At 45.4% G+C, this 18,808-nt stretch overlaps 1 long non-coding RNA gene across 1 annotated transcript in view; it reads right to left on the bottom strand.

Moving 5' to 3' along the window:
- The window catches only part of LOC118144325 (uncharacterized), a 42,877-nt gene that overhangs the window by 8,185 nt on the left and 15,884 nt on the right, over positions 1–18,808 (bottom strand). The window contains exon 2 of the long non-coding RNA XR_004729043.3: positions 813–878. This is a non-coding gene — a long non-coding RNA (uncharacterized LOC118144325). The remainder of the gene's footprint in view (positions 1–812; positions 879–18,808) is intronic.

Genomic DNA, 18,808 nt, shown 5'->3' with positions numbered 1-18,808 from the left:
ATGTATTCGTTTGCTTTTGCTGCTGTAACAAATTACCACAAACTAGTGACTTCAAACAACACAAATGTATCATTTTACAGTTTGGAGTTCCAAAGTCCAAAATCAGTCTCAGTGGGCTAAAATCCAGGTGTCAGCAACGCTGCATCCCCTCCAGAGGCTGAAAACGTCTGTCTCCTAGTCTTTTTCTAGCTTCTGGAGGTCAGTCACTTGCATCACTTGGCTCATGGCCCATCCTCTGTCTTCAAAGCCATAATACAGACTCCTCCCCCAACTCTCTCTCTTTTTCTCCCTCCCTTCCTCCTGCTTCCCTCTTACAAGGATTCTTGTAATTACATCAGGTCTACCCAGATAACACAGGATAATCTCTCCATCTCAAAATCCTTCATTGAGTCATATCTGCAAAGTCTCTTCTGCCATTCAAGGTAACATAATCACAAGTTCCATGGATTAGGACGGGAATATCTTTTGGAGGCCACCATTCAGCCTAGCACAGTAGCTGGGAAAGAACAGATGTTCTTATAGCATCTGCACCTGCTCATAGATGACAAGAGTCAATGAAGAACTGATGCTAGCAACAAATAATATGTAGCAAGAAGTTTACTAAAGTCAAGTGTGAAGATGGAAATTCAAGCCCAAACTCCGGCTTTAACTAGCCCTCTTTGACTCCGTGTTTTTGTCTGTATAATAGACATGTCTGCCTCAATCAGAGTTATCATAACCAAAAGTTCATGAAAGCTGTTTACAAATGCAAACTATCATTTCTGGGATGAAAATCATGGAAAGAAAGGTGGGGAATATAAAATTTCACTCACCTTTGCAGTCATTCACACCAGTCCTAGGCTATGGGGCTTCTTTCTCCAGTGTAAGAAAGGCTCCATCTAGAGCAAAAAGGTCATTCGTCAGATTTGGATATTGAAGTAGCATGAGGCCAGGCACAGTGGCTCATGCCTGTAACCCCAGCACTTTGGGAGGCCAAGGCAGGTGGATCAACTGAGGTCAGGAGTTCAAGACCAGCTGGCCAATGTGGTAAAACCCTGTTTCTACTAAAAGTAAACAAAATAATAAAATACTAAATTAGCTGGACATGGTGGTGCATGCCTATGATCCCAGCTAATCAGGAGGCTGAGGCAGTAGAATCGCTGAACCTGGGAGGGAGAGGTTGCAGTAAGTCAACATTGAGCCCCTTCACTCCAGTGTGGATGACAGAGCAAGACTCCATCACAGAAATTTTAAAAAGGGGTGGGGAGAGCAAAAAAAAAAAAAAAAAAAAAAAGCTGGGAACGGTGGCTCATGCCTGTAATCCCAGCACTTTGGGAGGCGGAGGCGGGTGGATCACCTGAGGTCAGGAATTCGAGACCATCCTGACCAACATTGAGAAACCCCATCTCTACTAAAAAAATACAAAATTAGCCGGGCGTGATGGCAGGCACCTGTATTCCCAGCTACTTGGGAGGCTGAGGCAGGAGAATCACTTGGGAGGTAGAGGTTGCAGTGAGCCGAGATCACGCCACTGCACTCCAGCCTGGCAACAAGAGCAAAAATCTGTCTCAAAAAAAAAAGTAGCATGAAAGCCAGACTTTGCTAAGAGAAAAAGGATTTTCTATACTCCCCAAGGTCCTGTTATGTGGCCATTAGGTCATGTAATGTGTTAACACATTAACAACAGCTAAAACTGGCTGCCCAAGTGCTGGTTTTACTCCAGCTGTGTTGTTGTAGCTTTGGAGACATGGGAAGCCATGTGTTCCCACTCAGTGTTCTGTGGGCAGGAGAAAAGAGAAGGAGGCAGAGTGAGCAGTTCAAATGCCAGAGTTCTTGTTCCCCTTCCCCTTCCCCACCTCGGGACAAACACAGATGGATAATAGGACCCAAGGGGCATTTAGGTTACTAGACAGTGAGAAGGTCATGCTAAACTTCCCCATGTGTACCAGTGGAGGGGAGAGTATGGCAAGGAAGTTTCCATGTGGTCACATCCAGCCCGGGGTAGTAGCACTGGCAGAAGGAAGTGCCTGGCTGGCTAGATGGCCTGCTCGGGCTATGCAGGGCTCCAGAGAGCAAATGGCCTCCAGCAAAACCTAGAACCTACTGTGACTCAAGGGCCTCCAGTCCAGGGATGAGGGACATACATGTGTCTCTGAGGCCCCAGGCAGAAAAGAGTTAACATAGTCAGTTTGAGACCCTTGGCTGGCATCTATGAACTTGGATTTGGTGTGGGTTCTCAGCACTCCCCAAAAGGATAAGAGCAGCACACTGCACCTGAACTCTTTGTACAAAAATGTGGTTTATGCTGAACACCTGCCTTCCTTCTGGAAGCCTGGACTTTTGGTACATCCTAGGCCACAGATGCTTACATGACCGATCCTCAGTAAAATCCTTGGACTGACTCCTAGGCTGAGTGACACTTCCTCAGGAGTGAGCGTTCCACATATGTGGAATTTTCAAAATGAACTAAGTATACCCTGTGTGACTTCTTGGAATTTTGCATCTGGTCTCCTCCAGTTTGCCCCAGGTGTCTCTTCCTTTCACTGATTTTCTTTTGTATCCGTTCACTGTAATAAATCATAGCCACGAGTGTGACTATATGCTGAGTCCCATGAATCCTCCTACCAAATCTTTGGGGCTAAGCATGGTTGTGGGGATCCCCGACCCAGGTCCTTCTTCCCCTGCCTCCAAGATGTCCTGGGTTTATATAGATGTCCTCTTCTATAAACCCAGCTGACCCTCGCAGAGAAGGAGTGGTGTGGAATCTGAACCACTGAGTGTGGAACTGAGAGATGCATCCCTTCCAGAGGCTGTTTGTATTACTTACTGGACTAAATGTTGATTTCTCTCCTCCTTACCATTCACTACATTTTTGTATACTTCTAGGTGTAATGTGAACAAACATTCAAGCCCCATGTCATTGCTATTGTAAAATGTCACCTTCTCAGCATTCCCATGTGTCCACCTCCCCACTCAGCAATGACAGGGCAATCAGTTCACCAAAGAATTGGTCTCCTCCTCATCAGGGACAGTTCCTGGGACTCCCCAGCACAAAGTTCATTCTCAGATACATCTCTTTCAACACTGACCCTCTCTCTTCCGTTTATGTGTGTGTGAGAAAGAGAAATAGAGAAAATCCTTTTCTCTCTTGGTAAATTCTGGCTTTTCATGCTACTTCAATATCAAAATCTGATGAATGACTTTTTTTTTTTTTTTTTTTGAGACGAAGTTTCGGTCTTGTTCCCCAGGCTGGAGTGCAATGGCGCGACCTCGGTACACTGCAACCTCTGCCTCCCGGGTTCAAGCAATTCTCCTGCCTCAGCCTCCCAAGTAGCTGGGACTACAGGCATGCGCCACCACGCCCACCTAATTTTTGCATTTTTAGTAGAGACGGGGTTTCACCATGTTGACCAGGATGGTCTCGATCTCTTGACCTCGTGATCCACCTGCCTTGGCCTCCCAAAGTGCTGGGATTACAGGTGTGAGCCACTGTGCCCGGCCGAATGACCTTTTTACTCTAGATGGAGCCTCTTTCTCTGGAGAGAGAAGCCTCATAGCCTAGGGTTGGTGTGGATGACTGCATATATATGAAAGATATAGGGCCAGTGTGTTTTTTAGACATTTTAACATATACATTTAACATATATGTATATACACATCTTATATATACATCTCATATATACATATATACACATCTCATAAACACACACATATGTCTTGTGGCCTGTTTTCTTATCTGTCAGATGAGAGTGGGAATTATAAAATACCTAAATTGTTGATTTTTGCACATGAAAATTGCATAGTTATGTATGTATGTCTCAGCACAGACAAATAATGTGCTAAGCATGCATTACATTCCTCAGTAGACTTATGAACTTTTTATTAAGCTTTTTTATTCATTATCCTTGATACGATCCACGAATTCTCATAAAGATATTATATTTATATATAGATTCATAAAAGTTCCCAGTTTTAGGCTTGACCATGGAGAACAAGGTTTGTGCTTGTCCAATCGAACAACAGCTGCCTTTGCTATTGATAGCCAAAGTACAGACTACGGGTGCCTCCTAAGTTTTTGGCTTCAGCAATTGAATAGGTGTTGCCATTTAAAGAAGTGGTAAAGACTAAGGGCAAGGAAAAAAAACAAAACAAAACAAGATTTGGGTGCAAATCAAGATTTATCTTTTGGTTTTGCTGGAGCTGAGATGATGTTATACACCCAGGAGGATCTATAGACAGGCAGGCAGCTGAATATCTGAGTTTGAAGCTTGGGAGTGGGGAGGAGACAGAGCTGAAGGCATACATTTTGAAGCCACTGTATGTAGGTTGAGATGTCTTCAAGAGTCACCAGCAGCACTGTGTCCTCCAACAGAGGGATGACCTTGCCTTTGCTGTGAAAGGTAAGCTTCATTTTATATCACAAATTCTTGGAAAAAAATGAAATTTTGGTAAGTCAAATTTCATTATACCTATACTGGACACACTTGCTATTTCAAAACATCCTTTCATGAATTATTTCAAGAAGGCCGTGGTTTTTTTTAATCCTGTCACTTTTTTTTTCTTCTTTTATTTGTTGAGTTTGTCCAAATGTTGGTATTTGGGTCTTTTTTTCAAGCATTCTTGTATTTTCTTTCCTGTAAATGAAGGTGTTAAAAAGGGATTCATACTGTTACAGTAGGTAGCTAGTCAGACATGAATAGGGCAGGAGAGGCTCCCCCACCCACCGCCAAGAGTGTCAGGAGACCATCAGGTGATGTTCAGGTGGTCGTTAACTGTTTCTCCAAAATAATAATTGGTCTAGTCAGTACAGGGAAATGCAGTCTCCCTATAGAAAGGAAAAACCTGAAACTGGTGATCAGTAGCTTCCTGATAAGATCTCAGCAGTTGGGTGAGTGGGCTCACACATGTGCCCTAAGAGGCAAAGTGGTGGAGATTAACTGGTTTTGACCTCCTAAGGGACATTCGGCTGGTAAGGGAAGACCGTCTCAAGTCAGCACAGGTACAACGCCAGTAAACACACTGCGCATGCTCCAGTCCCAAGCACTGACAGGCCACTGCACATGCGGACAGCCTATCCCGTGGGAAGAATCAAGAAAAAAGGGACAGAAGACCCCAGAAGCATGCCAACATGTAAAACCCCAAGTCAAAAGGTCAAACTTCTAAGTCTCCTGCTTGGCCCTCTTCCAAGTGCACTTTCCTTCCTTATGTTTCTGCTGTAAAGCTTTTTTATTTTTATTTTTATTTTTTGAGCTGGAATCTCGCTCGGTTGCCCAGCCTGGAGTGCAGGGGTGTGACCTCAGCTCACCGCAACAGGGATTCAAGCAGTTCTCCTGCCTTGGCCTCCCGAGTAGCTGGGATCATAGGTGTACCCTACCATACCCAGCTTTTTTTTTTTTTTATTTTTAGTAGAGACAGGGTTTCACCATGTTGGCCAGGCTGGGTATCAAACTCCTGACTTCAGGTGATCCACCTGCCTGGGCCTCCCAAAGTGCTGGGATTATAGGCTTGAGCCACCGTGCCCAGCCATCAAAGCTTTTTAGTAAACTTTCACTCCTGTTCTAGAACTTTCCCCAGTCTCTCCTTCTGCCTTCTGCTCCTTGGTCAAACTCTTTCTTCTAAAGAGGCAAGAATTGAGGTTTCTACACACCCCTATGGATCCGCCTCTGGTCAACCTAAGAACATAAGCTTCATCAGGCCAGGGGCCTCAGCTGTTTTGTTTAGAGTTAATTCTCCACACTGGCATAGAGTAGGTAGGTACTCAATACATATTTGTTAGGTAAATGAATGAATGAACTTATCAATTTTTCTCCATACATTTGAAATTGAATTTATCAATTTGTTTTATCATCAGTATTCCTGAACTTCCTGGGTGGATGCTGCTGCTGTCTTTGGACAATCTCTTTGCTGCTGAGATAAGGAAACAACTCTTGCCGGAGGCCTTATCAGGAGAGAGGGGAGAAGACTTCAAAGGAAGCTTTGACTTCACTGCCTGAAGTAGGAACTGGCTCTAAAGGAATGAGGAAGAGAATGATCAGGCAGGTTTTTGCAGCCTATGCTACCAAGCCGTCTGGAAGTTTCTGAGCTGGGTCTTGGTGGCAGCTGCAGCTCCTGGGCACAGTGGGCTGTAGCAGTCAAGGTCAGTCTCCTTCCTAGCTCTACCCCTTACTGGCTGTGTCAGTGTAGCGTTAAGCAAGTACCTTAAACATTCAGTGCCTCAGTTTCCTCATCTGTAAGTTGATACAGATAGTGACAGCTCTGTCACAGGCTGTTGTGTTGATTAAATTGGCTAAAATATGTAAAGCGACTTTTAATCTGAATATATAATAAGCATTTAATCAATGAAGTCATTATTCTTAGATGCCAGGTACTTCAAGTATACTTTCTCTAAGTCTCCCAGATAACCTTGGGAAGGTAGCCACTTAACTGACAAAATCGAGGCTTGAAGAGGGCAGGTTTTTTGGCCCAGAGAACTCCAGGGCTCTTTATACCTAATCACCCCTGTCATGTGGCTGAACCCCCTGAAAACCACCTGGAATGAGTTCTGGTTTCAGGGGCAGGACTACCGTCTTGATATGCTAACCCAGCAGATAGGACCTGAGTGGCCATCACACTGGCTCATTTGGCTACACGACAACAAAAGTTCTCCTTAACTTGTACGAAGTCTTTACCCTGAACTTAACCCTGGGATAGGCAATGCCGATGCCAAAGGTGTAGGAAATCAGCCCTTGCCCTGAGGAAGCTCACAGGTGATGGGGAAGAGAGGTGTATAAACCGAGCCCCCAACTTTTTAGTAAACAGTGGCCAGTGCTCTGCCAGGGGCCATGTAAGACTTCCTAGAAGAAAGGAAAGGATGTCAGACTTCAGTCTAGGAGGATGAGCAGAAAATAAAGAAGCAAAAATGTGAGTGGGAGTAAGGAAGAAGAAGAATGGATCTGGGAAGAAAGAGCTTCCCAAAGAAAGGAAACTCAAGGGACAAAGATACAAACATGTGAAACAGGGATCTTTTTGTTGGTCACTGCTAAATCTCCTAGAATGATGGCACATAGTAGATGACCAATAAACACTTGATTGAATAGAAAACCAAGGGAAATTAAGCATTATTGCTTGCAGAGACAAATGAGACTCAGAAAGACTAAATAGTTTTTTCCCCAAAAAGTAGGAAGTATCCAGGACATGAATCCAGCACTTTTGACTGTGAGCTGAACAGAGACATAAAATAATAGTAAAAGGGTAAAAAGTAGAGCTACCCAAACAGGAGGGGAAAAAAAATCCTCTATGGATCCGGGAAGAAAGAGCTTCCCAAAGAAAGGAAACTCAAGGGACAAACTCTAGAATGGATAAATTAAATGTGGCATGCATATTCTAGGCAGTGGCTCATGTCTGTAATCCCAGCACTTTGCAAGGCTGAGGCAGGTGGATCACTTGAGCTCAGGAGTTTGAGACCAGCCTGGGCAACATGGAGAAATCCCATCTCTAAAAAAAAAAAAAAAACAATTAGCCAGTATGGTGGTGCATGTCTGTATCTCCAGCTACTCAGGAAGTTGATGTGGGAGAATTGATTGAACCTGGGAGGTTGCAGTGAGTCTGGGCAACAGAGCGAGATCCTGTTTCAAAAAAAAAAAGTGGTATAGTCACACAATGGGATACTATAGAGCAAAGAAAATGAAGGAAAAACCGTCACAGGCAACCACAAGGATGACTCTCACAAGCACCACATACAGGGAAGCAGCAGCCACAAAACATGACACAGGCCATGGTTCAATGCATGTGAAGTTTATAAGCACGCAAATCTTTTTTTTTTTTTTTTTTTTTAGACAGAGTCTTGCTCTGTTGCCCAGGCTGGAGTGCAGTGACCTGATCTTGGCTTGCTGCAACCTCTGCCTTCTGGGTTCAAGCGATGCTCCTGCCCAACCTGAGGAGCTGGGATTACAGGCATGCACCACCATGCTTGGCTAATTTTTGTATTTTTAGTAGAGATGAGATTTCACCATGTTGGCCAAGCTGGTCTCAGACTCCTGATCTCCAGTGATCCACCCGCCTCAGCCTCCCAAAGTGCTGGAATTACAGGCCTGAGCCACCATGCTTGGCCATAAACAGGCAAATCTAGCCAACATTGTATGAAATTGCCATAAACAGGCAAATCTAGCCAACATTGTATGAAATTGCTTCCCAACAGCAATTTCCCAACAGCAATTACCTTTGGGAAGGAGGAGGGGATTAAAGGTTGTGCAGGATCCCAGGGAGGCTACTGGGGAGCTGAGCAGGCCCACCTGATCACACAGGTGTGCTCCCCTGTGATAACTCATTGAGGGGCACACTTATGGTTTATACATTTGCCTATATATTTCTGTTAAAAGTTTCATATTTTAAGAGGGGATATCTATACTTTGCTTTAAACATGGGTTTCAGGATCAGTATTCCAGAAAACGTCTGTGATCACCCAAGTAGAAATTTAAATGAGGGAATGCCCCAAAAGCACTTAGTGTGATGTCTGGAATGATGGACTCTGCTCCATAAACGCTAGCAGCTGTTATCCAAATGGGAGTGGATAATTTTTTAAAGCACACCCCGATGAAGATGCACCTCAAGCATCAGGAGTTCACCTTAAATGGGGATAGTAGAAAAGTAAGGGTGAAATCCGCCACCGCTGGGCCCCTCCAGCACTAAGGCTGACACAGTTTGCCTGCGTGACCTCATGCCATGGAGGGCCAAGCTCCCTGCCAAGCTCCAGCGCAGCCCAGATCCTTTCCCAGGTCCATATGGTCTTTCTCTGCCCATTTTTCCCCATTACCCTGCACAGGATACCTTTCTGTAACGTGAGGCTTCTGGACACAGACTGACCACAGGCGCATGTGTTTTTAGAGATGGAAGGTGGAGCAGCTGCTTGGAGCTGCTGGCCACGAGTGTGGGGAACACATTGTCCTATAGCTCACTGAGTCCCATCTCAGAGCCCTCCTCATTTGGTGCAATCGCCCCAGCCCTTTTCGTCCTTGCCAGGCACCTACACCCCATCCTGGGCTGTGTCTTCCTGCCAGTGACATCCAACCCTGTGTCCTACCCCAGGACTGCTGACCTGCCCCTCCTCCTCCCCATACACTGTAGTCATATGTTCACACATGCACACATGTGGTCAGACACACGCATATTCACTCCCACCCCTGCTCACACATACATGTGTTTGTGCGACCCCCTTGTAGACCCCTGCCCGGTACCCGACCCCAAATAACAGCTCAAGAGTTGGAAGCCGAGTTCAGGTTTATTGGGACCAGCGGGCAGGCCAGGAAAGGAAGGAGATCGGGGCTGGCTGCGACTGCGCAGCTGGGGTAGGAGGGTTTTATAGGGGGGGTGGACGGGGCGTGGACACAGGGCTGGTGGAGTGTCGTAGGAGCTTAGGATAGGCTGTCCGTCTCTGGGCAGACTGCTGAGGTGGCTCAGAGGGTTACGTGTCGGTTCAGGATAGGCCGAGGCTTGGCGGGCTTTCCTGCTGCGATGATTGGCTGCTTGTTGTTGCTGGGCAGAACAGAGCAGGCTTGGCGGGCTTTTCTCAGGGCAGCAGGAAGCCTGGGGGGAGGGTGGGGGCAAGAAACCTGGGGGAAAGATGGCGGGACTTTCTACCGAACAGTGTTCACACACATTCTCATCCATGCTCACTCTCACTCACCAAGCACAACTCATGACAAAGAAATACCCCTTGAACACCAGAAAAGCCCTGTGGATCCAGGGCAGAGTTTCTGAAAACATGGCCTGAACATTGTCCCGTCATCACCAGTATCACAGGCATCGGCAGTGGAAAACTCCACATCCTCCTCAGCCAGGCCCTAGACGGACTGAAACAGCATCTGTGGCAGCGTGGCCCAGGAATCTGCATCTTAACAAGTCACAGGTGGTTTTCACAATTAACCTGATAGCAGGAGAAAAGGCAGGAGCGGGTGACAGGGTGCAGGTACCAAATGCGTCTGAGGTCGGGGTGGAGAGGCGAATGTGAGGTCACACCCCTGAGCCACAGAAGCCCCCTGCTCTGCTCTGGGCACAATGACAATGGGTCTGGCTGAGCTCAGAAGAGTCTGGCTATGGGTTGCAGGACTAGAGAGGGAGGCAGAGGCTGACCTTTTCCTCTTCCGTCATGGGAACAAAGTGCCCAAAGACCAGAAAAGGGCCGATGTCACTCTTCAATGAGGTTACTTTCATTGTCCTGGGAACTTCTGACAGGGCATGAATATTGGATTGCTCAGTTATCTGTCGCTGGATAATCAGCCATTCCAAAATGTAATGGCTAAAATGACAACCATTGTATTACATCTCACAATTCTGCGGGGTGACCAGCTGGCTCATTTCTGCTGGTCTTATTTGAAGTCTTTCATATGGCTTCAGTGAGGTGGCAGCTGGGGCTGGAACATTCAGCTTGGCCTTGCTTATATTTCTGGCACCACGGTGGGGATGGTGGGAAGGCTCTCCCTATGTGGTCTCTCCACACAGCTAGCTTGGGCTTTGCATGGCAGCTGGGTCTCAAGAGTGAGCATTCTAAAAGAAGTCCTTCTTCCTCACCCCAGACACAAAAGGACAGTCATGGGTCACTCAGTGACAGAGATACATTCTGAGAAGTGCATAGTTCGGCAATTTCATTATTGTGTGAACATCATAAAGAGTACCTACACAAACCTTTATGGTCTAGCCTGGGAGCAATAGGCTATATCACGTAGCCTAAGTGTAGACATAGGTGCGGACCTCGCCTACGTGATACAGCCTACCACACCTGGGCTGCGTGACACAGCCTGCCACACCTGGGTTAGTGACACAGCCTACCACACCTGGGCTGCGTGACACAGCCTACTACACCTGGGTTAGTGATACAGCCTACCACACCTGGGCTGCGTGACACAGCCTGCCACACCTGGGCTGCGTGACACAGCCTACTACACCTGGGTTAGTGATACAGCCTGCCATACCTGGGCTGTGTGACACAGCCTACTACACCTGGGTTAGTGATACAGCCTACCACACCTGGGCTGCGTGACACAGCCTGCCACAACTGGGTTAGTGACACAGCCTGCCACACCTGGGTTAGTGATACAGCCTGCCACACCTGGGCTGCGTGACACAGCCTACTACACCTGGGTTAGTGATACAGCCTACCACACCTGGGCTACATGACATAGCCTACTACACCTGGGTTAGTGATACAGCCTACCACACCTGGGCTGCGTGACACAGCCTACTACACCTGGGTTAGTGATACAGCCTGCCACACCTGGGCTGCGTGACACAGCCTACTACACCTGGGTTAGTGATACAGCCTGCCACACCTGGGCTACATGACATAGCCTACTACACCTGGGTTAGTGATACAGCCTACCACACCTGGACTGCGTGACACAGCCTACTACACCTGGGTTAGTGACACAGCCCGCCACACCTGGGCTGCGTGACACAGCCTGCCACACCTGGGTTAGTGACACAGCCTGCCACACCTGGGTTAGTGATACAGCCTGCCACACCTGGGCTGCGTGACACAGCCTACTACACCTGGGTTAGTGATACAGCCTACCACACCTGGGCTACATGACACAGCCTACTACACCTGGGTTAGTGATACAGCCTACCACACCTGGACTGCGTGACACAGCCTACTACACCTGGGTTAGTGACACAGCCCGCCACACCTGGGCTGCGTGACACAGCCTGCCACACCTGGGTTAGTGACACAGCCTGCCACACCTGGGTTAGTGATACAGCCTGCCACACCTGGGCTGCGTGACACAGCCTACTACACCTGGGTTAGTGACACAGCCTGCCACACCTGGGCTGCGTGACACAGCCTGCCACACCTGGGTTAGTGACACAGCCTGCCACACCTGGGTTAGTGATACAGCCTGCCACACCTGGGCTGCGTGACACAGCCTACTACACCTGGGTTAGTGATACAGCCTACCACACCTGGGCTACATGACACAGCCTACTACACCTGGGTTAGTGATACAGCCTACCACACCTGGGCTGCGTGACACAGCCTACTACACCTGGGTTAGTGATACAGCCTACCACACCTGGGCTGCGTGACACAGCCTGCCACACCTGGGTTAGTGACACAGCCTACTATACCTGGGTTAGTGATACAGCCTACCACACCTGGGCTGCGTGACACAGCCTGCCACACCTGGGTTAGTGACACAGCCTACCACACCTGGGCTGCGTGACACAGCCTGCCACACCTGGGTTAGTGACACAGCCTACTATACCTGGGTTAGTGATACAGCCTACCACACCTGGGCTGCGTGACACAGCCTACCACACCTGGGTTAGTGACACAGCCTACCACACCTCGGTTAGTGACACAGCCTACCACACCTGGGCTGCGTGACACAGCCTACCACACCTGGGTTAGTGACACAGCCTACTACACCTGGGCTATATGATACAGCCTATTTCTTCCAGACTACAAAACTATACAGCACATGACTGTACTGAATACAATTTTAACACAATGGCATTTGTGTATCTAAACATTTAAAAGGCACAGGAAAAATACAGTGTTAAAATCTTATGGAACCACTGTCATATATACACAATCCATCATTGACTGAAATGTCGTTATGTGATGCATGACTGTACATACTATGTAACTGCATTATATTAAATTCTAGAAAATGCAAACTAATCTATAGCAGCAGAAAGCAGATCAATGACTGGGCACAAGGGTAGGGAGTAGAGAGAAATGAATTATATATACAAGGGCATGAGGAAGCTTTTGGAGGTGATAAGTGTATTCATTATCCTGATTGTGGTGATGGTTTTGCGGATATACAATTATATCAAAACTCATCAAATTATGCAGTTTATTATATATCAATTATACCTCAGTAAAGCTTTAATAGAAAAATAATATGCAATCGAAAATATGTTTTCTTGAGTTTCATCATTTACAAATCTTACAAATACTAAGGTATGTATTGGCACAATCTCTTGACACGTCAACCTAGACAGAGAAGATTTTGCCTTTCAGTTTATTGCACAAACCTCTTCAGCATCATGTGACATGCCATCAATACATTGATTGATATTGTATTCCCCAAGAGTGAAACCTTTCCAATCCCTCATACCACATCTTGTCCTGGCAGTTTACTCACTGAAATTTTACCAGCATTAGATTCTCAACAACTGTGTGGACTTCCCTTTTCTGGCCAATAAGTTCTGCTACTAGATCTTGCTTCCTGTGCCTGAGGGTGACTTTTTAACAAAAGTTTTCCACTCTTTCTTTAAGATTCCAATTGCCATTTAAAATAGTCTCTTACCTTACCAATAGCGGTGGCCTGTAGGTCAGTGTGTTTTTAGTGGGCTAAAAACACAAGTGGCCACTGTTGCACTTGTGAGTTGTTTGCCACATGGTAATGACCACGTGGATAGGACCACGTGGATCACCAGTCTGCACAAAGCTCATTGAAGAGTGGCTTTCATCACCAGGAACAGGTTCTCTGTGTCCTGAAGTGTCCTTAGTCACTTCTGGCTGCTATAACAAAAATATCATAGATTGGGTGACTTAAACAGCATTTATTTCTCAAAGTTCTTGAGGCTAGAAGTCTGCGATCAGATGCCAGCATGAATGGGTTCTTGGTAAGGACTCTTTTCTAAGTTTGCAAATGGCTGCCGTCTTGCTATATTCTCATGTAACAGAGAGAGAGAGGTTATCTCTCAGTGTCTGTCCTTATAAAAGCACCAATCTCATTCCTGAGGGTTCCACCCTCATGACCTAATCAAATCCCAAAGCCCCCACTTCCAGATACTACTACACCAGGGTTAGGTAGAGCTTCATATGTGAATTTTGGCCAGGGATACAGGCATTCAGTCCACAGAAACTGTAATTTTTCATCGATGACTTCAGTTTCAGATCCTAAGTGTGGTTTTTCATCACTGATTTTACCAGAACTGTCTGTAGGTCTAGACCTGGAACTTTCCTCCCTCACATATCTCATCTTCACAACTCACCACATGACCCTCAGAGGAAGTTGTAAAACACAAATGTTAATAAAATACAAAATAAAAAGCACAAGAAAATCAACAAATACAAAACGTCACAAGTCTCTTTCTTATCCACTCGGTCTATTTTGCAGTGTTTTCAATGACAACAAAGAGGCGAGGTGAGGCAACTGGGTCACAGTGGGTGAAAATTTCAGTCTTAAAATTTCTCTCTGATTTTCTTTTTTTTTTTTTTCCTTTTTTTTTTTCGAGATGGAGTTTTGCTCTTGTTACCCAGGCTGGAGTGCAATGGCGCGATCTCGGCTCACTACAACCTCCGCCTCCTGGGTTCAGGCAATTCTCCTGCCTCAGCCTCCTGAGTAGCTGGGACTACAGATGCACGCCACCATACCCAGCTAATTTTTTGTATTTTTAGTAGAGACGGAGTTTCACCATATTGACCAGGATGGTCTTGATCTCTTGGCCTCGTGATCCATCCACCTCGGCCTCCCAAAGTGCTGGGATTATAGGCATGAGCCACCTCGCCCAGCCTCTGATTTTCTATTACACCAGTAGAGCTCATTTGCTCCTGTAAATTAGTCAGCAGCAAGTAAGGGCAGGCTGTGGGAGATCACTTGGAAGGGAGAAGCTCATGCCATCATCCTACTCCCTCACTTCTGGGCAATTCAGAATTCACTGGTTATCCACAGCCTCATCTTGACTCAGTGGACTCATCTGGGAATAGACTCAACAGGGTGGACACAGCTCTCCAGCACACTGCCACAGGGGCTATGACAGTGAGTTTGAGGGGCCAGCTTGGCTAGGCTGTAGTCTTCAGCTATTCAATCAAACACTAGTTGTTGCTGTGAATGTATTTTAAAGATGTGGTTAAAGTCCATGTGTTAGTCCATTTTCACACTGCTACAAAGATACTATTTGGGACTGGGTAATTTATAAAGGAAAAAGGTTTCATTGACTCACAATTCCACATGGCTAGGGAGCCCTCAGAAAACTTACAATCATGGCGGAAGCCCAAGGGGTAGCAAGGCACATCTTACATGGCAGCAGCAGAGAGACAGAGAAGTGGAAAGCATCACACACTTATCAAACAACCAGATCTCATAAGAATTCACTCATCATCATGAGAAGAGCATGAGGGAAACCACCCCCTGATTCAATAACCTCCCACCAGGTCCCTTCCTCAACCTGAGGGGACTACAATTCAGCTTACAATTGGAGATGAGGTTTGGGTCGGGACGCTGCCAAACCATATTAGTCTATAATCAGTTATTTTAAGGAAAGATGGAAATTCTGCCTGTAGGACTACAGCTTCAGCTCCTGCACCTGGGGTTCCAGGTTTCCTTCCTCACAGCCTGCCCTGTGGATATCAAATTTGTCTAGGCAGTCCCCACAATGGCGTGAGCCAATTCCTGGCAATACATCTCTTAATATAGAAAACTTACTGATTCTGTTTCCCTAGTGGAACCCTGATTGCCTGATTGATTCTGGGTCTAGAAGACCTTTAACAAAATTGCAAACAGAACTGTTGTGTTAAAGTCCTTTACTGTCTACACAAACATAGCATGGCACATAAATTTAAATTACAATGTGGGCTTTTTTACAAACACAAGTTTTCATGGAACTGGGTTCTGTGGAACTCTAGTCTGAAACTCTGGTTCAAAGTTCTGGGCCACTCGTTGGCTCTCCTTCTCCATTCAGATCCAGTATTCTTTGCCTTGGCTCATCCTCTGGTGTTTAGTTCATCATCTGAGCCCTGCTTTGCCGGATGTCTTAAATAAGCAACGCTCCCAGTTCTTCGTGATCCAGGGACTCTCTCCTACCCCACTGCCCTGCTCCTCCCACCCTTGAAAACCAATCACCAAAAAACTATCACTGGACCCAAGTAGAAAATCAAGCTCTCCTTTCCTTATGTGGAAAACAAAGATAATGACTCTTTTCCTGTCCAGCTTCATAGGACTTCCATGAATCAAATGTGATAAAGGATTATTTTGAAAACGTAAAGTCATAAAGATAGACCATCATTATCTTTGTAATTATCTTAATTGTTATTACAGTACTAAACCCACCAATTATCCTCTTCCTGCCCACACCTCCTTTCTGAAAGAATTTGTCTTTATTCACAAATCAAGGTGGTGTTAAGCCACTATGTTTATAGATAGTGTAGAAAATATAGGTGACTAAAAACATTGGATTTCTTCAAGAATTGGCTATAGTTCTGCACTCAGGATCCCTCAGTTAGGGCTCTTGGGTTGTAAATTTCAGAAACCTCAATCACAAGAAAAATAACTTATTGATCCCATCAACTGAAAATTCACAGTTGACTCTCACCACTAATGACTACACAATACTGGAGGTCATAGCCAATGAGAGAGGGAGAGGGCAAGAGTGAGAGGGAGAAAGAGAATGTAAAAATTGGAAGGGAAGAGATAAAACTATCATCATTTCCCTAGGAAAATCAACAGGACTAACAGGCAAATTGTTAGAGCCTAGAAGTAGCATTGCCAGATACAAGCTTAGCCCATAAAAATCAATAGTATTTCTTTACACTAGTAAGAGAAAAAATAAGACACAATTTAAAAAATATCTTTATGTCTCTAAAATTGGGATGCTATATATAGCATCTTAGATTTGAATAAATACAGATTAGAAAATAAGACACCATTCACAACAGCCACAGGTATTTCGGTGTCTTGGAAATAACAGGCTCTCTGTGGAGAAAACTTTAAAATTCTAGTAAAGGAAACAGAGATGATCTCAATGAGTGAAGTGAATTTCTATGTTCTTGACAGGATGATTTAATATTATAAAGTTGTTGATTCTCTCCCAATTAACCTACAAATTCAATGCAATCTCAGTAAAAAATCCATACAAAACTTTTAGAGGAACTTAGTAAACTAAAATTCTATATGAAAGATGATATGGTAATAACTGTAAAGTTAATAAAAGAAAATGTCAGGCATGTGCAGTGGCTCATGCCTGTAATCCCAGCACTTGGGAGGCTGAGGCAGGAAGATTGCTGGTATCCAGGTGTTTGAGGCCAGCCTGGGCAACATAGTGGGACCTCATCTCTACAAAAAATAAAAAATTAGCCAGGCATACTTGTGCCTGCCTGTAGTTCCAGCTACTCGGGAGACTGAGGTAGAAGCATCACTTGAGCCTGAGAGTTCAAGGTTTCAGTAAGCCGTGATTGTGCCACTGCACTCTAGCCTGGGCAACAGAGTAAGATCCTATCTCTAAATAAATTAATTAATTAAATATAGAAGAATATCACTGTGACATAGGGCCAGCGTTACAGTACTAAAGCAACTTTTTTTAAATTGTCACCTAAAACTCATAAAAACTCCTAAGGAGTTTTTTAAAGTTTTTAAAGACTTTCTTTTTCCTAAATGTAACCCACCAGAGAGGATGTTAATACCAGCTATGTTGGTTTTATATATATATAGTGTGTGTGTTTGAGTGTATATGCACACACACACACATAAATACATCTGTGCTTTAAACATAAAAAGTTAGGTTTTTCTCACCTCCTGAGAACCAATTTTCTCTGTCATGGGGTGGCAATACCCCCCTCATGAGGCTGAAAATTCATGCATGCATGGGGTAAGGAAGAATCTGAAGAAAAAGTCCAGACGCATAAACCATACAGCAAAAGATTGACAGGTGTGATTTTTCTATTCGTTTCCTCTTGCTGCCATACAAATTACCACAAATGGATGGACTCTCATTTATTATCTCACAGTTATACAAGTCAAATCCCGTGGGCACAGTTGGGTGCTTTGCTTAGGCTCTCACCAGGCTACCATCATGGTGTCAACTGGTATGGGCTCATATCCAGAAGCTCTGGAGGAGAATCTGCTCCTGGGTTCCTTTGGGTTGCTGGCCAAATTCGGTTCCAGGCAGCTGTGGGACTAAGGCCCCTGTTTCCTTGCTGGCTGCCAGCCCAGGGGCCCTTAGCTTCTAGAGGCCGCAGCCAATGTTTGCTTTGTGGCCTCCTTCCTCAATCCTTCAAGCCAGCAAGATCCAGTCAAGCCCTTCTCATGATTCATACCTCTGCTTGCTCCTTCTCCTTCCTCTGTCCTCCTCCAGCTCTCGGATGCCAGCTGGAGACATTTTGCTGCTTTTAAGGACTCAAGCAATGAGATTGGGCTCAAATAAACCCAAATAATCCAGGATAACCTCTCTGTTTTAAAGTCCATAACCTTATATACATGAGCAAAGCTCCTTCTCTGCAGGACCTAAGTTAATGTTTGATTAATCAGGGCACCAGAACCTTGAGATGACAGCTTTAGAATTCTGCAGACCAAAAGAAAAAGAAATAGAATTCTGCAGATCAGAATTCCATTAAAATTAAGAATCTCTGATCCACAAAGGACACTGTGGACAAAGCTAATGGGTAGATGAAAGAAAACGGGAAATATTTTCAATTTCTAAAATGAACAAGTGATTAAATACCATACTACATATGGAACACCTGTGAACCAACAGGAAGAGAGCAACCCCAGTAGAAAAATGGGCAAGGAATATGGACAGGCAGTTTACAGAAGGGGTAACCCCAGATACTTACAGGCATATGGAGAGATGTTGCAAGTTACTGGTAATTAATGAAATGCCAATTAAAAAAATATGTGACTAGGTGTGGTCTCATCCCAGCATTTTGGGAGGCCTAGGTAGGCTTGAGTCCAGGAGCTAGAGACCAGCCCAGCCAATATGTTGAGAACCCCATCTCTACAAAAATTTCAAAACTTAGCTGAATGTGGTGGTGCAGACCTGTGGTTCCACCTACTGGGGAGGCTGCAGTGGGAGGATCACTTGAGACCTGTGGGTCAAAGCTACAGTGAACCATATTTGTACCACTGTA

The sequence above is a fragment of the Callithrix jacchus genome, chromosome 9 (genome assembly GCF_049354715.1).
Source record: "Callithrix jacchus isolate 240 chromosome 9, calJac240_pri, whole genome shotgun sequence".
NCBI lineage: Eukaryota > Metazoa > Chordata > Mammalia > Primates > Cebidae > Callithrix > Callithrix jacchus.
The sequence above is the reverse complement of the archived record's forward strand: the minus strand, read 5'-3'. Positions and strand labels throughout refer to the sequence as shown.